This window comes from Nomascus leucogenys, chromosome 18 (genome assembly GCF_006542625.1).
Source record: "Nomascus leucogenys isolate Asia chromosome 18, Asia_NLE_v1, whole genome shotgun sequence".
Taxonomy (NCBI): Eukaryota; Metazoa; Chordata; class Mammalia; order Primates; family Hylobatidae; genus Nomascus; species Nomascus leucogenys.
In genome coordinates this window covers 80,991,528-81,019,517 of record NC_044398.1, presented here as the reverse complement: position 1 = coordinate 81,019,517, position 27,990 = coordinate 80,991,528, and the positions used below count along the sequence as shown (strand labels likewise).

Sequence of the window (27,990 nt, the reverse complement as noted above, 5' to 3'; positions counted from 1 at the left end):
AAGCTCTAAGACTGTGATTTAATGACACCTTTCTAATACACAGTAAATGATCATTAAACATGATGAATTGAATGGAAAGAAATGTTGCAATATAACTCAGACTATAGACAACACTTTCCTAATTGTAAAGGTAGCTGGATCAGATGACATCTTCAGGGTCCTGATATTGTATAACCTGTAGGAAAGAATCATCTTTAAGTTAATGCATTTCACCAAATGTGTGCTGGTAAAGGCTTAACAACCAGTTCTCCAAGAAAAAAATAAAATATGCAATATATATGTATGCACATTTATTATAAATTTTTGCATCACCTCCCTGCAAAAATACTTGCACTCGAATCCTTGTCTCTGGATCTCCTGGGGAACACGAACTGAAATATCTGTGTAATCTATTTCCTGCATTAAATCTTCTCTACTTTTGTACTTGCATAGTTTCTATTTTCCTGCTTAGACTCCAACTGCTGCCTCTCCACTGTGACGCGGATCCCTGCCATAGCCCTACCTTTCTACCTTGCTAGGAAGGAGGAGGAGTCCTGCCAGGCCACTGTTCCTCAAAGCAGCCTGAAATATAGGTCTGAATATATATAAACAACATAAACAATATAAATTAAGAACCTGTAAGAAGCAGAGAATCCCCATTATCACTATGCATGGCATCATTGAACCACTCCTCAAGGTCGGGAAAGTGTTTGAATCCAGCCTGTTTGATTTCAAATTCTTTCAGATACTGTTCTATGGTGACTCATGCTTGGGCAAGTCTCAATGTACTAGTCTTTTCCTTCTGAGGATTAAATGGGCCCATTCTAGCTGTCTGCTGCATGGTGCATCTGCAAAATAGGGAGCTGCAAAGGAGCCTTCTAGTGGGTTTGCTCATTGCTGGATTACTCGGATGGGTGGGCTACTCAGGAGTTTATTGCACCAAACAAAAAAGCGTTGGAGGGGAACTTATGTTTGATATTTCAAAACTAGCATTAACACAGTCATGAGAAAAAATGCCACAGAATTTTGTTGCATTTCATCACAAGTTTTATGACTTGTGCTTTGTCTTAAAACAAACTTATTTTATCTTGGCATTGTGCTTGTTTTACATGACATCTGTGCATAGTGTTGCATGACTATCGGATAGACACACAGCCCTGTGTGACTAATGCCCCTGTGGTTGTGTGATGCAGCAGCCCTGGGAGAAGGAGGCATGAGAATAATTTTGATGCTGGTGGCTTCCATACATTTCAATATGCTCTTGAGTCTTTAATATACAGGGGAACTAGAAATCAAGAAGTTATGTGACTGCATGACATCTGGCTCTTAGGAGGTCAAAACGACAACAGCCAAAACCCAAGGTGTCTGTTAAGGGAAGCAGGCTTAGTGGGAAGTGCCCAGGAAAATCTGCTTGGAGTGTTTGTTCCTCAGGGAAGAGAGTAAGAGAGGAGAGAGAGCCCTTGGCTCGCATAGCTAATTGCAAGCAGGAGGAAGTGAAAAAGAACATGATTAGCATGTTTCTCTCCTTCCCTCTACAAAGATGACAGAAGCAGGCAATCTGCTGTTTGTGCAGAAGGGGCACAGGGAAGGAGAGAAGAGAGCATCTGTTCTGAGAAACTGCTGTTTAAAAATACAAGAAGAACACAAAGCAAAGGAGGAAATCTCCATTGTGCAGGACACTGGCTCTGAAAACCATGAGAACTGGAGAGGTACCTTCCGAGAAAGCCTCAGGTTGCCCTGACTCTGGATCTGGCACCTGGGCTCAGGAGCCCTATAGGGGGCCTTCTTCTCTGCCCTTCAGAGCTGAGGCTTTCGGTGGTGGTCCCTGGCTGTGACCTCTAACTAAGGAACAGCTTTCCTAAGGACAGACACGCCACCCCTGTCTGCAGTCAGCCATCCTCACCCTTACTGACCAGGGCTGTCAATTTTTAAAGTGAGTTAGCAAAGCTTCCTGGCCAGAGAGTGAGTCACAGTCTCCACCCTCACACCTCCTCCTCTGTTCTCTGTCCAAGAGTTGATGCTAATTATTTTTGTGGAAAATAAGGGGAGCCAATGTCTCCAATAGGATGATGTAACTGGGAACCCCAAAGTTTGAAGGTCTCCATGCGTCTAGAAGAATCAAGGAATGCCTTCAAAGGAGCTAGCAGAATGACCTCTCAGCCAGGCCAAGTATCTGATGTCCTGAGGGTTGGTCTTGGCCTCTAGAGCCTCCCTCTCTTGTGGGAAGTATCAGGAGCAAGGTCCCCTATCACACACCTCTAGCTGCCTTTGATAGGCAAATCCACCTACTCAAAAGCCATTCATCAGAAGGGATGTGGTGTGACCCCAGATTCTGTAGGTACTTTTCTATTTATATTCTACCTCAGTTTATTTGCAGACTGAACTGTATTGTAAACATGTGTGGGTGGCAGCCATCCTTGCATTCCTGGTGTTGATGAGCTCAATGCTATTCTAATAGTAGATACTTAATAGTTATTTAAGTTTGTGAATAATTGGCCCCAGATCTTGCACCTCTATCAGTTGAAATGAGAGAAGAGAGAAAGAGACCCCCCCATATTGCTCTGTATTGTTTTATACTCAGTACCTGTTTTAAGAAGAAACAAGGGAGCGAAACCAAAAGCAAGCAGCCCAGAGCCAGGCACCAGACCCAAAACCAGACCCAAAACCAGGCCTGGGCCTGCCTGACCTTAGCTTGATAGTTAAAATTCAACCCATGACCTAGCAACTGATCTTATCCATAGATTCCGGGCATTGTATGGAAGGACATTGTGAAACTTTCCGTTCTGTTCTGTTTCACTTTGACTACCAGTGCATGAAGCCCCTGTCACATACCCCCTAGATTGCTCAATCAATCACAGCCCTTTCATGTAAAATCTTTAGTGTTGTGAGCCCTTAAAAGGGACAGAAGTTGTGCACTCGAGAAGCTCAGATTTTGAGACGTTAGTCTGCTGATGCTTCCAGCTGATTAAAGCCACTTCCTTCACTACCTCGGTGTCTGTGAAGTTTTGTCTGTGGCTCATCCTGCCATGAAAATAAACCAGCTTTGCAAATAAGAGCAGAAATTTGAACAATCTTCTTTCCTGATGATATGGTTTGGCTGTGTCCCCACCCAAATCTCATCTTGAATTGTAATCCCCATAATCCCCATGTGTCATGGGAGGGACCCCGTGGGAGGTAACTGAATCATGGGGGTGGTTTCCCCCGTGCTGTTCTTGTGAAAATGAGTTCTCATGAGCTCTGATGGTTTTATGAGCATCTGGCATTTCCCCTACTGGCACTCATTCTCTCTCCTGCCACCATGTGTAGAGGTGCCTTCCACCATGATTGTAGGTTTCCTGAGGCATCCCCAGTCATGTGGAACTGTGAGTCAACTAAACCTGTTTTGTTTATAAATTACCCAGTCTCAGGTATTTCTTCATAGCAGCATGAGAACAGACTAATACACCTGAGTCCAAGGGGTCTTTATCCTGCTACTTACTGGAAGAAAGGATCACTTTCAAATCTATTTTCTCATAGTAAAGTGGGAGTAATAATAGAACCTTCTCACAAGGATTTAATGAGGGCAGGCATATAAAACAGCACCATATCTAATGCTAGCTGTTTTATCATCGCTGTCATCATCATTTTTCAGATTGTTATTTCTAAGAAGAAGCATATTTTCTCCAGGGATTCTGTGAGCAGGGTGGGCACCCTCTGACTCTCCCCTTTGAAAGAGAACCATAGAAACATGGCTGACAGATAAGAAACCTAGCAACAGTCACACTGATATTCCATTAGCTCCCTGGCAGCCATTTCTCCATGACTAAGCACTTGCATTCCTTAGCCTGTCTGCAAATCCAGTGATATCCACAGACACATATCTTTCCTTCTCCTGCTACTCAGGCCAAGCATTGCCATTTCCTTGAGAAAAGTACTGCCTGTAGCCCTGCCGTGGGTGTGAAGGGATACTTTCATCTGGTTTCAGCTTGCTTTTAGGTCAAGACAATTTATCCTCAGGCTTCAGGCTCTGAGGAGATTATTGGCAGTTGTAAAGAAAAGACGTATTGGTATATCTGTGCTCTGTGACAGCCCCCACAACAAGTCCTGAGCTGCTTCTCACCCGCAAAGTCCAAAGAGGCACGTGGTTAGCTAGGATGATTGACGGGTTTATGACCTGCCTTGCAAGAAAGCCTGTCACTGAATCACATTTTAATATTGTGTCCTAGTCTTTTAAAATCAGGGGTTAATGTAATAACAGACATTTAAAGAATGTTTATGTGTCTTCAATACAACCATCACAGAACACATTATTATTATTTGCTGGTGCTGATTCTCTCAGTCCTAGTGCTAGTAACGACATTTTAAATTTGTAATGTGTTCATTACATTACAAGTCACATTACAGATGAGGAAATGAGGCGAGAAAGGTGAAGTGATGGTGTAGGTGGGGCTCAGGCCCAGTGCCATGGGTATCTGTGCTCCGGAACCTGCCCTCCCTTTGTGCCACATTGGCTAATGTGCTGCTCTGGTACAGTGAATCCCACAATAAAGTCCTCTGAGAATAAGGACCAGAAAAAAACATTTTCATAGCCTGCTTTCTTGTATCAGATAATGTTTTACTTTGGCTTCAGAGTGTCAGGGGGTTTAGAAGCAAACGTCAAGGTCAAGCAAACCATATCAGCCTAGGCTTCTGGAATTTAAATGTCCCCATCCATTTCTATTTCATTTGATTTTAAAATTTCTATTTTAATGGTCTTATTGTTTGTGCTTTTTATTTTACCACTTCAGTCATTTGGGAAGTAAAAAGGGAATACATGTTAAGAAAGACAAATCCATCCGTCAGTCATTTCAGTTTGACTCAGTAGGAAAAAGGATCATAGAACTTTCCTTTTGTGCCAGATGTTTTGTTGTTCTGCTTTCTTGGGAAAGGTCTATTCAGGGTAAGGTTGCCAGATAAAATATAGGGCGGCCAGATAAATTTAAATTTTAGACAAATAATGAATAGTTTTGCTATAAATACATCCCAAATATTGCATATTAATTTTTATACTAAAAATTATTTATTGCTTATCTGAAATTAAATATAGCTGGAGGTCCTGTATTGGATCTACTAAATCTGGCAATCCTTATTCAGAGCCACAAAGATCCTAGACGTGTAACTTGTTTTTGCACCTAGGCACAGAATCTGGCTAAGGATCAAGGTGCAAAATTGAAACAAGTTTATAATAACAGTTAAAACCATGAAGATGAGCTGGGCCTGTTTAAAGACAAATTTTGAACATCTGGCCTTTGGAAACCATTAGGTTCACTGGCTGGAAGTTCATTGCGTAAGGCCAGAGGTGGCACACTCTACCAGGATAGGATCTGATTTTTAGCTTGAGATCCTTGAAGACCACCTGTACCTGCTTATGGTTTCCCAGAGGCTGGCAAGCAGAACTTGACTGTGCCTGCCTCTCCAGAATGAATGTTTTGCCCAGTTTTCCCGACCTTTTTTTAAATTGCATTTTTAACTCCCATTTTCCCATATGTCACATTAGCTTTGATGATTTCACTGATTCCTTGAATCCTGCTTCCTCACTCCCACCTTCATGTAAAGGAGGCAAAATTCTTTTTCTGTCCCAATCAAAAATATCTGCCAATTACTTGTGGGATCCTGAGGGTATTGTAATGGAACACCCAGCATCTTCTCATGTTTTCCTTCCCAGTCCCCTCATTGTTGTCTGTGCTCTCAGTTAAATGAGGGGGCCTGGCTGCTGGAACACATCCAGTGAGCCACCAAGTGGGTATGGCTGCTGGCCTCGTCTCCCATGGACCCCCAAGCCTGCAGATCCCTACATCTCCTCCAACCTCAGTACCTTGCTGTGCTACAGGTGGAAAAGGAGAGCACCATCCCTCATGAACCCTGTCACTCTGCTCACACATGGGCCCCAAATCAAGTGGGGCTGCTTGGGGCCCCCATGAGTCACAGAGTGCTTGAGGACCGGCACTCCTTCTACCTTTTCCTGAAGTCCTCCCCACAGGGCTGAAATGACCGATCCCTGGGGCCTAGCCCAGGGCGCACACTTTACGTCTGCTTTCATTTCACCAGATAGCAGAAGGCAAAACCTTCTCATAATAACAATAAAAGCCCTCATGCAAATTAGCTTAGGATGGAAGCTCTCTGGTCTAGAAGCATTTCCAGTGGTTTGCTAAACATGCTTCATCTTAAAATTCAGTGGGGGAACAGACCCTAAAACTCACACTGTGTTCTCATGACACAAACCATGTCTGATAAGGGGACAGTAGGTAGGTGGCCTCAAAGAAGGTTGTGTCTGTGATCCTACTTCGTTTAAATCTGTGTTCCAAGGGATTTAGGCTGCCTTTCAGATGCTCATACCTGTTTCCCCTTATGCTGCTCTTTTGCAAGCATGAACTGCAGATTTTTAAAGTTTACCCCAACCAGGCTAGTAGCCAATAACCCAAGATGCTGCAGAAGGGATCCAGGGGCAAAGCGTCCTGCTGAGTTCAGAGTATGTGCTCCCCATTGAAGACAGGGAATTGGTGGCTAAATAAAATCTTTACAGGGCACCTGAACATGCTTTCTCTTTTTCTCCTGTACTTTTTGCTCCCTTCTGTACGAGTGATGGATGATGTTGCCTGCAGAACACTGAGAACCTCCATCCCCATGTGCCGACGCATCACTTCTCAGCACTGGTACTCTGACCTGACTGTGCTCTGCAGGCACCCCTGGGTGTCTTTGTTCCGTGTTAGAATCTGACCGAAAGGCACTGGAAGGGACAGTCATGTAATGTGTTTCTGCCTTCTAAGTAGGCTGCCTCTCATTTTCTCAGTGTAGTTTGTTTGAATGAATCCAAGGTTTCATTTGTCCCAGCCACTAGGCTGGAAGCCCATGAGGGCAGGTTCCCCCAAAAGTTGACCTTGAGACAAGGATTTGGGTGCAAGTGGTTTGTTTAGAAAATGATCTCAAGAATTACAGTGAGGGAGTGAAGAAATGAGGAAGGGAATGGAGGAGAGTCAATAAAGGGAGCATTAATGATATTCCTGCTGTGAATTCTAGAACTGGGGCTTAGCTTTGCTGGGGAGCCTTGGACAGTCTGGAGCACACTTCACATCGTCCCATTGAAGGGCAGGGAAGCCGGGGCATTTACCCAACAGCTTCTCCCGCTGTGGGCTGAGGGACACTCCTGTCCATGGGCCAAGCATGCCATGGCCAGAAAACACCCTCAGGCAGAGAGAGGCTAGATGCCTGTGGCCTGCAGAAACCTGTATGCTGGGGACCTTCAGGATAGGGGGATATAAGTGGGGCAGCAACAGCCTCTGTGGCAGGAACTATGCCTTCTTTCTCTCTGCATCCTTAACACTTAGACAGCGCCTGGCATTTCTGATACTCAGTAAACATTCGTTGAATAAGCACATGAATGGATGAGGAGCACAAATACAGAAATATGATGTAATGGTTCAGCAAATGCTGGTCAATAGGAAAATATTATCTAGGACCTTTGCAAAAACCAACCCAAGTGCCAATGACAGCAGTTAGTAGAGGGCATGCCAAAACAGTGGGTCTGTCTTCAGTTTGAAGTTCTTGACCACAGTAGACTGGGGAGGACCAGCAAGGTTATCAGATGCAAAGCCAAAAAAGAGTGTCTCCTCATAAAGCACCTCAGAAACGATAACATGTGAAGTCAATTAAAGATACCACCTCATTTCCTGGCTTGATCTGGGCATAGAGGACTCAAAACCCCACTGGACAGCCTATCCCACTGTTATGTAGCTTTGGTATTTAGGCAAGCCTTTTAAAATTATTTATTTATTTATTTATTTATTTTGAAACAGTGTCTTGCTCTGTTGCCCAGGCTGGAGTACAGTGGCACAATCTTGGCTCACTGCAACTTCCACCTCCTGGGTTCAAGCAATTCTGTCTCAGCCTCCTGAATAGCTGGGATTATAGGTGCCCGCCATCATGCCTGGCTAATTTTTTATTTTTAGTAGAGACGGGATTTCACCATCTTGGGCAGGCTGGTCTTGAACTCCTGACCTTGTAAGGCCCACCTTGGCCTCCCAAAGTGCTGGGATTACACCTTGGCCTCCCAAAGTGCTAGGATTACAGGCTTGAGCCACCACGCCCGGCCTAGACAAGCCTTTTTATAATGTACCATACTCTGCCTCCTAATGGCTCACTGCTTTCCAATGCTTCAAATTCCTCCCTCATCATTACTAGCTGTGTCACTGTGGTTCAGAGGCTTATTTTTTTGGTGCCTTGTTTTCTCACCTGTAAAATGCCTATGATAAGCATTGTGCTTAAGAGCTGGACTCTGACTTCCAGCTGCCTTGGTTCGACTTCAGGCTCCACTGTGTACTGGCTTGATTTAGAATGGGCTTCCGTAACCTCTCTGTGCCTTTGTTTCCTTATCTTCAAAACAACATTATAGCACTAACTCATGGGGTAGCTGTAAGCACTTAGTAAGTGATACATGTGTTAGTTGTTATTTTACCTCTTAAGGGTGTTGCAGGTATTAGATGAGAGAATACACATAAAGCTTCTGTAGAACACAGTGTCTGATGCAGGTTAAATAAATGTCAGTTATTATTATTATTTTTAAACTGCAGCAATATTAAGATACTTTACCATTTATTTGTGGCCCCTACTGCCTCTTGCTTCCAGACTAATCACCTGTTCTTCATAGCACACATAGTCAAGTGTTCATCCCTATGCATGATCTGACCTGTGCAAATCCCCTGGAACCATCACCCTGCCTGCCCTCTATACCTTGACTGTGAAGATGAAAATTGCTATGCTCCAGTAAAGTAAGTTCTTTTAATCTTCTTCACAATCACTCAAACATCAATTATCATCAGCAAATGGCACCACATTTGAGCATTTACCAAAAGGCTGGGTCAATGCAGCCTACAGCTGCACCTTACAACATCTGCTGGCTACAGAGACCTAGCTTTGTATTTTGGCCAAATAGCCTCATTTTCTCTCCAACAAGTACTGCCCCACTAGCCCAATTTCAAATCAAACAATAGAATCTATTTTTGGAATCGATAGATTACATGCAAGAGCAGGCTGTACTCTGGGTGAACTGTGAGATTACAGAAGAGGGGAAGGTGTACGTAAAAAGAGAAAAGAAAAAAAGAGGAGGGAGTGTGAGACTCCCTCCTCCACTGAAGCTGAAGTTTCACAATTCAGCTTCAAGTGTCCCCCATGGCCACATCTTGGGCACTGTCATGCATCTGACATTAGTTTTTTCCTAAGACCTGACCATCAATCGCCTACTTTGAGAATTCCCTTTTTTCAGCTTTTTCATCTCTTTGAGAACTATACCTTTCGTTCTGTTGACTGCAGTCACCAGTCTTGTGCTCTTGCCTCCACAAGCCCTCAGGGAATCACCCCAGTTTCCCTCCTGCCCCTCTATAGCTCTTTCTCTAGTTCTGTCATGGGACTGCCTTAAATCCTAACATCCTTCTCTATACTGTCCTTTGGTGTTCTCACTGACACCCATACCTTCCACTAGCATCCATGCTCTGACAACCTCCAAGTCTAAATCCCTAGCCCAAACTTCCCTCCTCTCTTTGAGACTGGCCCATACATTGCTAACCTCTAACTAAACATTTTTATCTAGATTTCCTGCTGGTCCCAAAATTGACAATGTCCAATACAAAACTCTTTATTTCTTCCCATCTCCAACCTCTTCATCATGCTGTGTTTCCTGTTTTGGATAATGACACAACTGTCCAAACCTGAAACCTGGGAATCATTGCAGATTCCCTTTTCCCCCTCTCCAATGGGATCCCATTGATAGTATTTATTATGTATTTCTTGCATCTTTGTCATCTTCTGCATGTCCTCTGTCACTGCCATTATTTAGACATTTTCCCACTCAGACCATTCCAACAGCTTCCAAAAGATCCCCCTGCTAGCATCATCTCTCCACTTCTTTCCCCCTTCTACCTTTGTCTTCTACTAGACCATTGAAGCCACTTCCCAGGTTGCAGGTGTTATCATCATTGACATGGTATTATAGCTCTTCGTCAACCAGACCATCCTTACCTCTCCAGGTATTTGTCAATACATAAGGATTAGTATTTTATTTCTCAAAATCAACCAGTTAAAAATATTTTTTAAACACCTTCCACATGCTTAGGATTGTGTTAGGTCTTGTGGAGGACATAAAGAAGTTTAGTAGATGTAATCTTCAACTTCTAAAGGCTTTCAAAATTAACATGAAAAAATATTCCATAATTAAGTGCTTCATTGTGTGGTACAGTCTATAGAAGCAATATGCAGTGTATGTTTAGGCTGCTTCTCCAAGACTTATAAAAGTTCACAAACATATACAGTCAAACATCGCTTAACGACAGAGATATATTCTGAGAAATGCATCGTTAGGTGGCTTTGTTATTGTGTGGACATCATAGAGTGTACTCACACAAACCTAGATGGTATAGCCTATTACACAGCTAGGCCATATGGTATAGCCTGTTGCTCCTGGGCTATGCCTGTACAGCATGTTACTGTACTGAATACTGTAGGCAATTGCAACAGTATGGTAAGTACTTGTGTAACTGAATAGAAAAGATACAATAAAAGTACGGTATTATAATCTTACGGGCCCACGATCATACGTGCAGTCCATTGTTGACTGAAACATTGTTACGCAGTGCATTACTGTGTATGCACATAAATTATATATGTGAAAGTCCCTGATAAAAAGTTTGTAATACAAATTTGCCTTGGTAACTCTAGTTATTTTTATCATGAAGAGGGAAGGAAGTCACCTCTATCAGATAACATACCTTCATTAGTTAACTTCACAAGAGTACTTATTTTATTGAATATTCATTCTGTTCTCTTTTCAGTAGGAAGAAAAATAGTTTCTGTAATTGAAATACAAAAATGGGCCATTGCTTTCACTCCTTAGAGGGACAAAAATCGGACAGAGTCAACATCAGGTCAAAGGGGCAAAGGAAGGAAGAAAAACAACATATAGCTTTAGCATAACCACCTAAATAAATGTGTTGCTTGGCTTCAAAATAAAGAAATCTAGCTTAAAGCAGATGATCTCTCAAATAGGTGGGACTTCCACAATCAAATACAGGTCTAGCCCTTCCACTGTGAAGCCCAGGCAGGCTGGCCTGTTGTGATGCTCTCTTGTGAACCCCGCATGCAGAACTCCACAGGGAAGCTACAGCACAGGTACCCCCCTGTTTTCCTCCCAGAAAAACAGATGGACTTGGCTTTGCAAAAAGGGAATCAATTTAGAGAAAGCCTGGAGTCTATGACTTTCCTTGTGCAGATTGCTCTAAGCTAAGTTAGCAGAAGTCCAGGGGAGTCGTATAATCTTTCCTAGTTTTTGCTCATTAACTTTTATGGGCTTGAAACAAAGTGCTAATAGGTTTAAATCATGCTGGAGGGTTTTCCAGGATGGGCAGAGTTTTGGACTAGGAGCCAAGAGGAATAAGCTCTCTTCCTAGCTCTGCTGTTAACCAGTTGTGTGTGCAACAAGCAACAACAAAATGATCAACAAAAGCCCCTTAACTTTTAGAGTCTCAGGCTCCTTATTCCTCATAAAGCCTTGCTGGTGATAAAAACATTCAGTGTAAAAAATATTTCAGGAAGTTGAGTGTTCTAAGAAACAGAGGCAATCTGAGACTCTCATGGCAAAGCTTTCAAGCACCCTGACCATTTTTATCCCAGGGCCACAACCCCTTCGTGACTTGCCTCTGTGCCTAGTTTACCATCATGGTGAGCAGAGCCACCTGCTCACTTGTTCCAGGGCCAAAATTAGATTTGAAAGGACCTATTGTATTAACAGAATGTTTGGAAGTTTTGAAAACACTTTCACATTTACCATTTCATTGAATCCTTAAAACACCTTTGAAATAGGCAGAGCTAGTCCTCTTCTTGTTCCTAATTTGGGGGCAATGGAATTGAGACTGAGAGTCCAGAAGCAGTGCACCTCTCTCGACTCCTCCCAACTCCTTCCAACTCCCCAGCCTCTCTCTCTTCTTCCCTGGGCCCCTATGTCTGTTTTTCAGATGCTACTAGATCCTCTGTGCTTTGGATTAGAACCTAGAAGTTTGGATTCATCTTCCCACCCACCTCTAAAGTCAAATTTTCTCTCCTGCTCCTTTTAATCCCAGGGAGAGAAATGAAAAATCCCACCTTCTCCGCAAGCACATACTGACAGCCTCCCCTATAAGGGTTTTCTGCCTGTTCTCCTCCTTCCTCCACTTTTACTCTCCATCACTATCAAAAGCATTTATTTATTCCACAACTGTTCCCCAAGTTTCTAGTTTTTTGCAGGACACTATTTAGATATTTGGAAGTGAAGGTAGCAGGCACACACACGAGGTGCTCCAGTCGGTAGGGCAGCTAGCTGCATTGTCAAGTGGTATGCCTGTTTTATGATTGCTCTGTGTTCCTCTTCATTTGTATTTTCAATCTTGGATTGTAAAATACACAGAAGGGGTCCCTGCATTTTGAACTCACCCCTAAGTGGTATATGGAGAGAGATACCTCAAAAGGGTGTTTTTTTGTTTGTTTGTTTTGTTTTGTTTTGTTTTTTTGCTAAGCTGATTGATTTCCATTGACATCAAAAGTCAGGACTAGCAGAAACAGAAAAACAAAACAGTTTCATCTCAAGAGAAATACCTGAAGAAATGGTGGCACAACCAGTATCATTTTAATTAATTAATTAATCACAATAAATATTCTTAAGTCTATTTATAAGACTACAGAGATTCTTCTACACTCGGTGTTAGATTAATGGAAATTTTCTACTAAGAACCAGCTCCATTTACTAATGCTCATTTATGCATCTGGTACATGAAGCCTGCACTGAAGTAGAAGTTCAAGACCTTTCTAATTCATTAGTCTGTGACTTATTGATTCTGAAAGCTACAGACCCTGCGCCTTGTCATCATTTTCATAAAGCAGTCCTCAGGGTAGTGTTCACTGTAAAATATTGAGCTTATTAAGAGTTTTTGGGCCTCTGATTAACTTTCACAGCAAAAGCTATGTTAAGTAAATTAGGTACCAAATAAATCTAAAATGATTGTGGAAAGTCATCAGCTAAATTAAGATGCTGACAGCTCACATAACAAGATGCAAAGCAATAGTAATTAAGAAAAGTAATCACCTCTGCTGCTGAGAGGATACGTTTGGCCCCAGGTGAAGTAGCTCCCAAGGCATCTGCTTTCTAAAAGGAAAGTCTTGTTGTTTTGTTCTGCTGTGAAGGGGTGAGGGGCAAGAGATCCTTTTCCGTATTGCAGTATTCACCACATACTCTAATGGAGAGCATTATATGTGGGAAATAATCTTATGTGGTGCAGAAAAACAGATTTGCAGAATTACCCAAGATCTCTTATAGCCCTAGTGTGGCAAACATTGTGAACTGGCCCCACTGGCACACACAACTCCTTTCTCTCTGCTTTCCTCTAATGGAGAAGTAAGAAGATGAAAACATTCACCTCTTAGACTCCTTCGCCAGGAGTAGTGGTCATGTGACCCTGTTCTCATCAATGAGATGGGCGTGGGAGTTGCTGGGTAGAACTTCTAGGAAAGCTTTTAAAACGGACAGATGAGACTGGATGCCCATTCTGCCTTTTGCACTCTTGTCTTTCTCCCTTCTTCCTGCTTGAAACATAAACAGGAAGTCAGAAGGAGACTGGGTTGCCTGCTCCTGACTGGCTGCTCACTGGAGGGAAGAGCTGTATCTGCCAAAGCCATTTTTAGCATGGTGTTTATTGTTTGGAGTCAAATACAAGCCTAACTTTAGGACTTTTCGGTTCAGAGGATAATTCCTCAGCAGTGCTGTGGGCTTTAGTAGAAGTAAAACCGCAACCAAAAACAACAACAGTATTGTATCTGTCTGCGTACCAATTTCCATGAGTAATTTTCAGGCAATGACATGAATTTTTTTGGAGAACTGAAAGCCAGCCTTGTGAATGCAATGCAAGCGTGCTTTTCATCGGGTCCTTTATTCTCTTAATCTGGTGACAATTCTCTTCTCTGAAGATAACTTGCCACCAATTCCAGGGGATGTGTTTGAGAAGCAGGATTGTATTTTCCTTGCTGGCTCCTTGGAACAGTGCATCTGTGTTAGCTATCTTGAGATTTAGAATTTAAGCTCTTCCTGCACCAAAGGATGCTTCTAAATGTATAAACATAAGATGGGGTTTCTTGGCTGTATTGTTTTCACCTACAATACTTTGGTTTTTTCTTGTAATCCTGGAAAATGAAGAAGTGATAACAAAGATTATTAATTCAGGCCTAAAAGAGAGGGAAGGAGAGAGAATCAGTGAGTGAAGAGCCTTAACTCCCTTATTATCTCCTGGGTCACATTGCCTGTTTTTCTTGCCAGTCCACATACATTTTGGACATTCCTTGCATATTCAAGGAAGAAGACAACAATATACATTCTACATTGGTCAACAGTGAAGTGAATCACAACATCTTTCCTTGCTTTCTTTTTCTATTATGGGTCCATAAAGAGGGTATATTATGATTGAGAGTCAACTTTTCTCCCTGCCAAGGGCCTAGGAGTATATGTTTGAAAGGTTTTTTTGTTTTGTTTAGTTTAGTTACTGGGCATACTTGGGATTTGGTTACGTTCCTTCTTGAGATATGATTTATTTCCTGGACAAATATTTATTAAACACTGTATTAGTAATCTATTGCTACATAAAAAAATTACTCCCCAAAACTTAGTGGCTTAAAACAAAAAAAAGCACCTATTATCTCACACAGTGTCTGTGGGTCAGGAATCAAGGAGCAATTTAGCTTGGCCATTTAGTTGCAGTCAAGATCTTGGCAGGGCTGCAGTCATCTAAAGGTTTGACTGGGGCTGGAGAAGCCACTTCTAAGATGGTGCATTCACATGGCTGTGGGCAGGAGGCCTCCCTCAGTTCTTCACGGGCTGTTCACAAGAGGCCTCACTAGTCAGTGTTACTCTTTCCCAGCATGAGTCTTAATTGTGCTTGGCTCCATGCTCTGAGTTCTTGGTTCTACCCCTGAGTCATATTTCTTTTTCCATAAAAGGTAGACTGTATATGTAGCTGCGTAGTTTTCTCAGTTACAAGACAAAAGTGTAATTTTTTTGTAACTTAGCTTCAGAAGTCACAGACCATCATTTCCTCAAAATCTTATTGGTTGCATAAACTAGACTTATTCAATATTTAAAGAGACCACACAAGGGCATGAAAACCAGGAGGCAAGAACCACTGGGGCCATCTCAGAGGCTGATTATCACAAACATTTACCAAGGCCAAGGCTGTATGCGGGGCACACTGGGGACAGAAGACCAGGTTCTTTTTCTCAAGAAACTTATACTCTAACTGGGGTGATTAGACACACACATACAAATAACGTGAAAATTGTCTCTGACTTATATAACCAAATTGCTGTAAGGAAAAAGCACTCACTTGGTGTATTTCTCTGTTTGTTTCTCCCACTAGTTTTTAAGCTCTTGGCAAGGCATTTCTCACCTTTATTCCCCACAGGGCTTAGTTCAGAGCGTTGCCAAGGTAGATATTTAGTAAATATTTTCTGAGTGGACAAAACTCCATGGAAAGGTCAAGAAAGTCTGAAAAATAAGAATAGGTCATTGGGTCAAATGATTCAATTTTGATTATTTTAATTTTCTAGGAAAATAATTCCAGGAGACTCTTGAATTAAAAATTGAAATTGCAAGGTGTAAAGAAGGTGGCAAATTAGATCATTCAGCAAATTTGGAAGTAAAAGGGAGGGTGGAAATGGATTTAACTTGAGAGGAATTGGCCAACAGATTTTTTTTTTTTGGTTTAAAGTTTTTTTTAAAGTTTGAGTTTCAAGTTTTTTTTAAAAGTTTTGTGGGCATTTTTCTAGCTAAGGGAGGAGTCATAGAGAGAAGAGAAAATGGAACTGAAGAAGACAATGTTGATAACTGATGAAGCAACATCCCAGGAAGGGTTCACAAGGACAAAAAGATTAGACATTGAAAAGAAAAGGAATATTTCTTCTTGGAAAGGACAAAAGATAAAGAGACATTGTAGAGTGAAGAAAAGGGAAGCTTTGTTAGGTCATGTTGAATGGCCTTGATTTTTTTCAGTAAAGTTGGGGTGGGGGCAAGGTCATTCTACAGACTGAGGGGATCCAGAAGGGGATGGAGCTTGAGGACAATGGAATATGCAGCAAACTATTGGAAGAAATTAGAGAGTGAGTGGCCCGAATACTCACTGGATGGTAGTGAGGGGCATCTGGGTTGGGAGAACCAGTATGCATGAGGACACAATGTCCTCTATTACTACTGGAACCATGGATGACAACTAATAGTTACCTACACAAATGGCCATAGCTGGGAACCTTGGGAGACAGTCCAGCAGGTTTCTACCCTGACTGAATGTTCTAGTTCCATGATATAATTTCTTTCTTTTGAAGATCACTAGGAACCTTGGGCTAAGAAGAAGTGGCATAATCTGCCACTTAAATGTGTGATGTGCAATGTGGAAAATATGGAAAGGGTTTTCAATCTTTCTAGCAATTCTTAACATGAGCAATTTAAGATTCAGTTACTAACGAGCACTGCTTCAGATCATAAAAATGATGTCAATACCCTCTTCATATTAGCCAATGTGAAATCAACACTTAATTCCCATTTTCTTCTGCAGGTAGGTCCTGTATCAAACTACATAAAGACAATGGCATTTTATGGAAAACATTTTCACATGGATAGGAAATGACTAGACTGGGGCTTAGGAGACCTAGTTCCATTCCAGCTGTGCCACTATCTCACCCTAGGCAAGTCACTTAATCACTTGCCTAGTGATAGAAAGATAGTAACCACTCATTTGTAAAGCTAGAAAACTGGATTAGATGCTCTCTAATTCTTTCCAGCTCAGGCATTCCATGATTCCATGGTCTCCAGTCCATCAAATCACCTAGATTTTCCCCTGTGAGTGCCACACAAGTTGGACGCTAGGGGTCACATTTAGATAACCACTCACAAGCACATTGGTCTGAATCTCCTAAACACACTTCATTTACTTCAATAGAAGGCTCTCAACACAACGTCCTTAGATGGCATCATGTTATTTCCCTTTCTGGCTGGCTGAGAAATCTAGGGGAAAGTGAGAAACGCAGGTTTCTCTGACTCAGAGACTTTCATTTTGGGTTAATGCTATTTTCTTTCTCTCACACATGACCTCAAATTAGGCCAATCTTTTACTCATGGGGCAGATAGATTTTTCTTGAAGCTTTCATAGATTTCCTCCATGAATGCTCCTTGGCTGGATGGGTAGTGTCCCCATCCAAATCACGTTATTAAAAAATCAGAGTTGCCTTCAAGGAAAACCAGTTTTGATAGCTCCTCATTGAATGATCAATATTTCTTCCACAATATATTTCATGGCAAAATGAACAGTATCTTTCACAGTCTGTTTCATGGCTTATTTTGCTTTCAGGGGAAGTCAACCAGAGAGATGGGCTTCTTCCCCAATCTCTTTGCCAGAAGATCCCTGAAATCTTTCTTGACCATGTTTTAATTATAGCATTAGTTTGTCTAACTTAAGTCCAATTTTCCTCATTTTAAAGGTCAATTCTGAGGGAAATTAAATGATTAGCCATCACAGGAAGGGATAATGTTATAAATAAACCTTCCCAAACTTAATAGTAATACTTCCCTTCATCTATATGGCTTTACAGTTTTCCAAGGGTCTTTACATGTATTATCTCGAGTATCAACTGTAGTTTTTCTTTCCCCTTTCCCCCCATATCTCCTTTGCCAAAAAATAAAACTCAAGAGGGGCATAGGAAGGAAGGGACAGCAGAGAAGGCAGTCGGCCTGGAGAAGTGGGTGAAACACTCATTGTGGCGACCTGGATTGTAGCCCAATTCTGTTTCTTACCAGTTGTGTGTCTTTTGGCAAGTTACACTCACTCTCTGAGTCTGGATTTCCTCACCTGTAAAGTATGTATATGAATGCCCCCTCTACCTAGTTGCACTGCATTATTACCATCCCTCTCTTCTCATTCTCTCTTGAAGCTTCTCCAATTAAGTTTTTGACCCTATCACTCCTCAACATTGGCTATAGTTGAGGGCACCAGTCTTGTGGCTTCATATGACATCCATATGTTGAAATACCTACATTTTTGTAATCTGGACCCCTACTTTAAACTTCAGACTCATATATCTAATTGCCCTTCCGGTATCTTACTCGAATGTTTGTGGAGTCTCCAAATGGAACAGATCCAAAACAGAACCCCTGAGTTTTCTTTTTTTTTTTTTAATTATTATTATACTTTAAGTTTTAGGGTACATGTGCACAACGTGCAGGTTTGTTACATATGTATACATGTGCCATGTTGGTGTGCTGCACCCATTAATTCATCATTTAGCATTAGGTATATCTCCTAATGCTATCCCTCCCCCCTACCCCCACCCCACAACAGTCCCCAGTGTGTGATGTTCCCCTTCCTGTGTCCACGTGTTCTCATTGTTCAATTCCCACCTATGAGTGAGAACATGCGATGTTTGGTTTTTTGTCCTTGCGGTAGTTTTCTGAGAATGATGGTTTCCAGCTTCATCCATGTCCCTACAAAGGACATGAACTCATCATTTTTTATGGCTGCATAGTATTCCATGGTGTATATGTGCCACATTTTCTTAATCCAGTCTATCATTGTTGGACATTTGGGTTGGTTCCAAGCCTTTGCTATTGTGAATAGTGCCACAATAAACATACGTGTGCATGTGTCTCTATAGCAGCATGATTTATAATCCTTTGGGTATATACCCAGTAATGGGGTGGCTGGGTCAAATGGTATTTCTAGTTCTAGATCCTTGAGGAATCGCCACACTGACTTCCACAATGACTGAACTAGTTTACAGTCCCACCAACAGTGTAAAAGTGTTCCTATTTCTCCACATCCTCTCCAGCACCTGTTGTTTCCTGACTTTTGAATGATCACCATTCTAACTGGTGTGAGATGGTATCTCATTGTGGTTTTGATTTGCATTTCTCTAATGGCCAGTGATGATGAGCATTTTTTCATGTGTCTATTGGCTGCATAAATGTCTTCTTTTGAGAAGTGTCTGTTCATATCCTTTGCCCACTTTTTGATGGGGTTGTTTGTTTTTTTCTTGTAAATTTGTTTGAGTTCATTGTAGATTCTGGATATTAGCCCTTTGTCAGATGAGTAGGTTGCAAAAATTTTCTCCCATTCTGTAGGTTGCCTGTTCACTCTGATGGTGGTTTCTTTTGCTGTGCAGAAGCTCTTTAGTTTGATTAGATCCCATTTGTCAATTTTGGCTTTTGTTGCCATTGCTTTTGGTGTTTTAGACGTGAAGTCCTTGCCCATGCCTATGTCCTGAATGGTATTGCCTAGATTTTCTTCTAGAGTTTTTATGGTTTTAGGTCTAACATGTAAGTCTTTAATCCATCTTGAATTAATTTTTGTATAAGGTGTAAGGAAGGGATCCAGTTTCAGCTTTCTACATATGGCTAGCCAGTTTTCCCAGCACCATTTATTAAATAGGGAATCCTTTCCTCATTGCTTGTTTTTGTCAGGTTTGTCAAAGATCAGATAGTTGTAGATATGCGGCATTATTTCTGAGGGCTCTCTTCTGTTCCATTGGTCTATATCTCTGTTTTGGTACCAGTACCATGCTGTTTTGGTTACTGTACCCTTGTATTATAGTTTGAAGTCAGGTAGCATGATGCCTCCAGCTTTGTTCTTTTGGCATAGGATTGACTTGGCGATGCGGCTCTTTTTTGGTTCCATATGAACTTTAAAGTAGTTTTTTCCAATTCTGTGAAGAAAGTCATTGGTAGCTTGATGGGGATGGCATTGAATCTATAAATTACCTTGGGCAGTATGGCCATTTTCACAATATTGATTCTTCCAACCCATGAGCATGGAATGTTCTTCCATTTGTTTGTATCCTCTTTTATTTCATTGAGCAGTGGTTTGTAGTTCTGCTTGATGAAGTCCTTCACATCCCTTGTAAGTTGGATTCCTAGGTATTTTGTTCTCTTTGAAGCAATTGTGAATGGGAGTTCACTCATGATTTGGCTCTCTATTTGTCTGTTATTGGTGTATAAGAATGCTTGTGATTTTTGCACATTGATTTTGTATCCTGAGACTTTGCTGAAGTTGCTTATCAGCTTAAGGAGATTTTGGGCTGAGAAGATGGGGTTTTCTAGATATACAATCATGTCATCTGCAAACAGGGACAATTTGACTTCCTCTTTTCCTAATTGAATGCACTTTATTTCCTTCTCCTGCCTGATTGACCTGGCCAGAACTTCCAACACTATGTTGAATAGGAGTGGTGAGAGAGGGCATCCCTGTCTTGTGCTGGTTTTCAAAGGGAATGCTTCCAGTTTTTGTCCATTCAGTATGATATTGGCTGTGGGTTTGTCATAGATAGCTCTTATTATTTTGAGATATGTCCTATCAATACCTAATTTATTGAGAGTTTTTAGCATGAAGCGTTGTTGAATTTTGTCAAAGGCCTTTTCTGCATCTATTGAGATAATCATGTGGTTTTTGTCATTGGTTCTTTTTATATGCTTGATTATGTTTATTGATTTGCGTATGTTGAACCAGCCTTGCATCCCAGGGATGAAGCCCACTCGATCGTGGTGGATAAGCTTTTTGATGTGCTGCTGGATTCAGTTTGCCAGTATTTTATTGAAGATTTTTGCATCAATGTTCATCAAGGCTATTGGTCTAAAATTCTCTTTTTTTGTTGTGTCTCTGCCAGGCTTTGGTATCAGGATGATGCTGGCCTCATAAAATGAGTTAGGGAGGATTCCCTCTTTTTCTATTGATTGGAATAGTTTCAGAAGGAATGGTACCAGCTCCTCCTTGTACCTCTGGTAGAATTCGGCTGTGAATCCATCTGGTCCTGGACTTTTTTTGGTTGGCAAGCTATTAATTATTGCCTCAATTTCAGAGCCTGTTATTGGTCTATTCAGAGATTCAACTTCTTCCTGGTTTAGTCTTGGGAGGGTGTATGTGTTGAGGAATTTATCCATTTCTTCTAGATTTTCTAGCTTATTTGTGTAGAGGTGTTTATAGTATTCTCTGATGGTAGTTTGTATTTCTGTGGGATCGGTGGTGATATCCCCTTTATCATTTTTTATTGTGTCTATTTGATTCTTCTCTCTTTTCTTCTTTATTAGTCTTGCTAGCGGTCTATCAATTTTGTTGATCTTTTGAGAAAACCAGCTCCTGGATTCATTGATTTTTTTGAAGGGTTTTTTATGTCTCTATTGCCTTCAGTTCTGCTGTGGTCTTAGTTATTTCTTGCCTTCTGCTAGCTTTTGAATGTGTTTGCTCTTGCTTCTCTAGATCTTTTAATTGTGATGTTAGGGTGTCAATTTTGGATCTTTCCTGCTTTCTCTTCTGGGCATTTAGTGCTATAAATTTCCGTCTACACACTGCTTTGAATGAGTCCCAGAGATTCTGGTATGTTGTGTCTTTGTTCTCGTTGGTTTCAAAGAACATCTTTATTTCTGTCTGCATTTCGTTATGTACCCAGTAGTCATTCAGAAGCGGGTTGTTCAGTTTCCATGTAGTTGAGTGGTTTTGAGTGAGTTTCTTAATCCTGAGTTCTAGTTTGATTGCATTGTGGTCTGAGAGACAGTTTGTTGTAATTTCTGTTCTTTTACATTTGCTGAGGAGTGCTTTACTTCCAACTACATGGTCAATTTTGGAATAGGTGTGGTGTGGTGCTGAAAAAAATGTATATTCTGTTGATTTGGGGTGGAGAGTTCTGTAGATGTCTATTAGGTCTGCTTGTTGCAGAGCTGAGTTCAATTCCTGGATATCCTTGTTAACTTTTTGTCTCTTTGATCTGTCTAATGTTGACAGTGGGATGTTAAAGTCTCCCATTATTATTGTGTGGGAGTCTAAGTCTCTTTGTAGGTCACTAAGGACTTGCTTTATGAATCTGGGTGCTCCTGTATGGGGTGCATATATATTTAGGATAGTTAGCTCTTTTTGTTGAATTGATCCCTTTAACATTATGTAATGGCCTTCTTTGTCTCTTTTGATCTTTGTTGGTTTAAGGTCTGTTTTATCCGAGACTAGGATTGCAACCCCTGCCTTTTTTTGTTTTCCATTTGCTTGGTAGATATTCCTCCATCCCTTTGCTTTGAGCCTGTGTGTGTCTCTGCACATGAGATGGGTTTCCTGAATACAGCACACTGATGGGTCCTGACTCCTTATCCAGTTTGCCAGTCTGTGTCTTTTAATTGGAGCATTTAACCCATTTACATTTAAGGTTAATATTGTTGTGTGTGAATTTGATCCTGTCATTATGATGTTAGCCGGTTATTTTGCTCATTAGTTGATGCAGTTTCTTTCTAGCCTTGATGGTCTTTACAATTTTGCATGTTTTTGCAGTGGCTGGTACCAGTTGTTCCTTTCCATGTTTAGTGCTTCCTTCAGGAGCTCTTTTAGGACAGGCCTGGTGGTGACAAAATCTCTCAGCATTTGCTTGTCTGTAAAGTATTTTATTTCTCCTTCATTTATGAAGCTTAGCTTGGCTGGATATGAAATTCTGGGTTGAAAATTCTTTTCTTTAAGAATGTTGAATATTGGCCCCCACTCTCTTCTGGCTTGTAGAGTTTCTGCCGAGAGATCCGCTGTTAGTCTGATGGGCTTCCCTTTGTGGGTAACCTGACCTTTCTCTCTGGCTGCCCTTAACATTTTTTCCTTCATTTCAACTTTGGTGAATCCGACAATTATGTGTCTTGGAGTTGCTCTTCTTGAGGAGTATCTTTGTGGCATTCTCTGTATTTCCTGAATCTGAATGTTGGCCTGCCTTGCTAGATTGGGGAAGTTCTCCTGGATAATATCCTGCAGAGTGTTTCCCAACTTGGTTCCATTCTCCCCGTCATTTTCAGGTACACCAATCAGACGTAGATTTGGTCTTTTCACATAGTCCCATATTTCTTGGAGGCTTTGTTTGTTTCTTTTTATTCTTTTTTCTCTAAACTTCTCTTCTCACTTCATTTCATTCATTTCGTCTTCCATCGCTGATACCCTTTCTTCCAGTTGATCACATTGGCTACTGAGACTTGTGCATTCGTCACGTAGTTCTTGTACTGTGGTTTTCAGCTCCATCAGGTCCTTTAAGGACTTCTCTGCATTGGTTATTCTAGTTAGCCATTCGTCTAATTTTTTTCAAGGTTTTTAACTTCTTTGCCATTGGTTTGAACTTCCTCCTTTAGCTCAGAGTAGTTTGATCTTCTGATGTCTTCTTCTCTCAACTCGTCAAAGTCATTCTCCGTCCAGCTTTGTTCCATTGCTGGTGAGGAGCTATGTTCCTTTGGAGGAGGAGAGGTGCTCTGATTTTTAGAGTTTCTGGTTTTTCTACTCTGTTTTTTCCCCATCTTTGTGGTTTTATCTACCTTTGGTCTTTGATGATGGTGACGTACAGATGGGTTTTTGGTGTGGATGTCCTTTCTGTTTGTTAGTTTTCCTTCTAACAGTCAGGACCCTCAGCTGTGGGTCTGTTGGAGTTTGCTGGAGGTCCACTCCAGACACTGTTTGCCTGGGTATCAGCAGCGGTGGCTGCAGAACAGCAGATATTGGTGAACTGCAAATGCTGCTGTCTGATTGTTCGTGTAGAAGTTTTGTCTCAGAGGAGTACCTGGCCGTGTGAGGTGTCAGTCTGCCCCTACTGGGGAGTGCCTCCCAGTTAGGCTACTTGAGGGTCAGGGACCCACTTGAGGAGGCAGTCTGTCCGTTCTCAGGTCTCAAGCTGTGCGCTGGGAGAACCACTACTCTCTTCAAAGCTGTCAGACAGGGACATTTAAGTCTGCAGAGGTTATTGCTGTCTTTTGTTTGTCTGTGCCCTGCCCCCAGAGATGGAGCCTACAGAGGCAGGCAGGCCTCCTTGAGCTGTGGTTTTCAGCTCCATCAGGTCCTTTAAGGACTTCTCTGCATTGGTTATTCTAGTTAGCCATTCGTCTAATTTTTTTCAAGGTTTTTAACTTCTTTGCCCGGGAAGCTCCACCCATTTCGAGCTTCCCGGCCGCTTTGTTTACTTAATCAAGCCTGAGCAATGGTGGGCACCCCTCTCCCAGCCTCGCTGCCGCCTTACAGTTTGATCTCAGACTGCTGTGCTAGCAATGAGCAAGGCTATGTGGGCGTAGGACCCTCTGAGCCAGGTGTGGGATATAATCTCCTGGTGTGCCATTTTTTAAGCCCGTTGGAAAAGCGCAGTATTAGGGTGGGAGTGACCTGATTTTCCAGGTGCCATCTGTCACCCCTTTCTTTGACTAGGAAAGGGAACTCCCTGACCCCTTGCACTTCCCAAGTGAGGCAACGCCTCGCCCTGCTTTGGCTCATGCATGGTGCGCTGCACTGACTGTCCTGCACCCACTGTTTGGCACTCCCCAGTGAGATGAATCTGGTACCTCAGTTGGAAATGCAGAAATCGCCCGTCTTCTGCGTCACTCACGTTGGGAGCTGTAGACTGGAGCTGTTCCTATTTGGCCATCTTGGCTCCACCCCATCCCTGAGTTTTCTTTCTTCTCCCCTCAACTGCTCCCCTCACAGCCTCCCCATTTTAGTTGATGGAAACTCTATTCTTCCAGTTGTTCAGGCCAAAAGCTTTGGAGTCATCCTGGATTCTTCACTCTCACATCTAATTTATTAGCAAATTCTATTAGCTTGACCTTCAAATTATATCTAAAATTTGACCAATTCTCATCACCTCTGTTATTTACCACTCTGGTTCATGCTACCATTCCTGCCCATCTAGAGTATCTTAATTGTTTCCTTACTGGCTTCCCTGTTTTCACTCTGGCCCCTGTAATAGTTAATTTCATGTCAACTTGGCTAGGCTATAGTTCCCACTTGTTTGATTAAATATGTCTAGATGTTGCTATGAAAATATTTTTTAGATGTGATAGACATTTAAATCTGTAGACTCTGAATAAAGCAGATTAAGCTTCATTATGTAGGTGAACCTCATCCAATGAGTTGAAGATCTAAATTATGTAGGTGAGCCTCATCCAATGAGTTGAAGATCTAAATTATGTAGGTGAGCCTCATCCAATGAGTTGAAGATCTTAAGAGTAAAGATTGAGGTTTCCTGGAAAAGAAGGGATTCTGCCTCCAGATTGAAACATATGATTACCACATATACAAATGTAGGAGTTTCAGCATATAGATGTGGTATTAAGTCACAAGACTGGTGGCCTCAACTATGGCCATTGTGGAAGAGGACCTGATGGGGTCAAAAGCTTAACTGAAGGGGCTTCAAGAGAGAATGAGAAGAGTGGGGTGTAATGAGAAATTCTGCCTGAGTTTCCAGCCTTTGAACTCAAAACAGCAACATCAACGCTTACCAGAATCTCAAGCCTGCTGGCTTGCTCTGGGGATTTTGGACTTTCCAGCACCCCCAGTCGTATGAGGCAATTCTTTAAATCTCTCTCTCTCTCTCACGTTATTTCTTCTATTAGTTCTGTTTCTCTGGAGAACCCTTCCTTCCTTCTTTCCTTCCTTCCTTCCTTCCTTCCTTCCTTCCTTCCTTCCTTCCTTCTTCAGTCTCACTCTGTTGCTCAGGCTGGAGTGCAGTTCTCTTTATATAGCAGTCAGAGGGAGCTCCTTAAAATGAAAGTCAGTGCATAATTCCTTGATAAAAAACAAACAAACAAAAAACCCTGCTCTCCTGGCCTCTCATTTCAAACAGAGCAAGAATCCAGGTATTTACAATGACACAAGGCTCTGTGTCATCTGGCTTACCCATTCCTTTTCTAATATTATCTCCTTCTATTCTCCTTTTCAAGCCAGTTCAAGTTAGACAGTGTTGTTGTAAGGATAGAGCAGGAAATATTATGGACACATGTGGACGATACAAAGACAGGAAACAAATTACATGTCAGAGGCCTAATGGGAATTGGAATTGGGAACTAGAAAGTCGAGGATCAGGGCTACTCTTTCTGTCTCTCAGGACTTTACAGTCTCTCCTTGCCTTGCTTCCCCTCTGCCCCACCATGTATATTCTTTTCTCTGCTCCACTCTGCTCACTGTCTTGCAGACGGCTTCCAAATGGATGACCGATGGATTGACTTTGGGTCCAACAAGTATTTAATGAGTGCCTAATATGTGTCAGTCACTGTTCTAGGCCCTGTGAAGAAGTCACTGAAGAAAACCAACAAAAATGATTGCCTTTCTAGGGCTTATGTTCTAGGGTGTGTGAGTGAGTAGAGAGTGCAGAAGTTAGGGGGGAATATATAAAATAAACAAAATAAATATGCGAACTATACATATGTCACATTGTGATTAAAAAGTGTTTCAAAAAATAAAGCAGGGAAGAGGAACAGAGAACATTGGAGAGGTGCAATATTTATCAAGGTGGGAGGGAAGGTCTCATTGAGATGACCCATAAAAAAAATCTATGTGAAGTAAGGAAACAAGCAAGGAGAATAGGGTGGCTGGGGAGAGTAGAAGGAATGAGGTTAGATTGCTAAGTGGTAGACAGTGGATTAGGAAGGGCCCTGAAGGCCATAAAGGTTCTGACTTTTATGTTAGGTGACATGGAGAATTCTTGGAGGGTCTTGATCAGAGGACTTCCATGGTCTGACTCACATTTTAACAGGATCACTCTGGCTACTATGTTGAGAATAGACAGTAGGGAGACAAGGGCAGAAGGAGGGATTCCATTAAAAAGTCCATTGAGAATGATAGGGGCAGCTTGGACCACAGTGGAAGCAATGGTAGCCTTCCACTATTCTGGTGTGGGCTGAAGTGGATTCTTTGTTAAGGCTTTGTGGAATAGATAAGGAAGAGACCAAAACATGACAAAAATATGATTAAGATCTGCTTTGAATAACCCTCCAGGTGGCTGACACACTCTCTGTGAGCAGATGATCACCAAATTTGATCACTAAAGATTCATTTTTCACCCACTGTCCCAACTCCCTGGGGTATTTGACAGCATTTGTTCTACATGAGAAAACTAAATTTTAACAGAATTCGTTCAGTGAATTGTTTAATTAGAAAGGAGCCTTAGCATCTTTCACTGGCTTTTATCTCTATTCAGAAATTAGTTGATAACACCTTCCAGGAGACCTATGGCCATCCTACTGATATGAACCAGATCATACCCGCCCTGATGGGATGCCAGAGAAAGACTGCTGCAGGGTACTCGCCACTCACAGACCTCTCCATTTATCTCACTGATGCAAAGGACGCTGAGGTAATTTTTAAAAACTTTTTTCCCATCTTAAGAAGATAAATGACATGAATTGAAATGTTGGAAAACTTATTAAGATAGTATGAGGATTATAGTAAGTGGAAAATTGAGATAACCTCTAGGAATTTCACTCTGGAGTACTCGCCCATCCATTTAATTCACTGTGCCTTTTCCTTTTGTGCACAGTAGGGCTCCTCTGGAAACAGAACAGAGGGAGGAAGATACCTTCCCTGAAGCCCAGATGTTCCAGAAGCCTGCACCTCATTCACAAAGTCACCCCAAAAATGCCCTAGAGTTTGGAGTTTTGAAGAAGCGGGAAGAAAGCCTGAGTAAGGGCCTGGGAACCAAGTTAGATCCTGATTCAGCGTCAGCACACACCAGCAATGGCACACACAGGTGGAGAGCAGCCTGCCCATCTTTTCCATAGTGCGCACAGACCCATTTAGGATGAAAGATCAGAAAATTCTATCCATGTCACCACTTCTGAAACATGTGAATATTAATTTTTGGAGACTAAAAGGCCATGGCAAGTTTTCATTGGTTTTATCTTATTCATGATTATAGAGTTGAAAGAATACATATTCCCATGGGAATCAATGAAGACATACTCATTTTGAATGAGATAGAATATAAGTTGTAAAGATATAGAATTTTCCTGAACTGAACCTTGAACCAAAAAAAAAACCCTCAATTGCCCTGGAACTAAACATAGGACGTGAAGATAACAAGGAGTTTCAGGATGCCACAGGGCTGTCTGTGGAGTATGGGGCTGCTTGCCCTGTCTCTGGTATCTGTGGCAGAGAGGCTACTCAGGCAGACCCCTCTCTGGTCTCA

General features: G+C 41.8%; 1 long non-coding RNA gene across 1 annotated transcript in view; it reads left to right on the top strand.

Annotated features, from left to right (window-relative positions):
* The window catches only part of LOC105737847, a 111,217-nt gene extending 83,440 nt beyond the window's left edge, over nt 1-27,777 (top strand). Inside the window, exons 2-3 of the long non-coding RNA XR_004026777.1 lie at nt 27,004-27,104; nt 27,346-27,777. This is a non-coding gene — a long non-coding RNA (uncharacterized LOC105737847). The remainder of the gene's footprint in view (nt 1-27,003; nt 27,105-27,345) is intronic.
* Nucleotides 27,778-27,990: the final 213 nt, after the last annotated feature.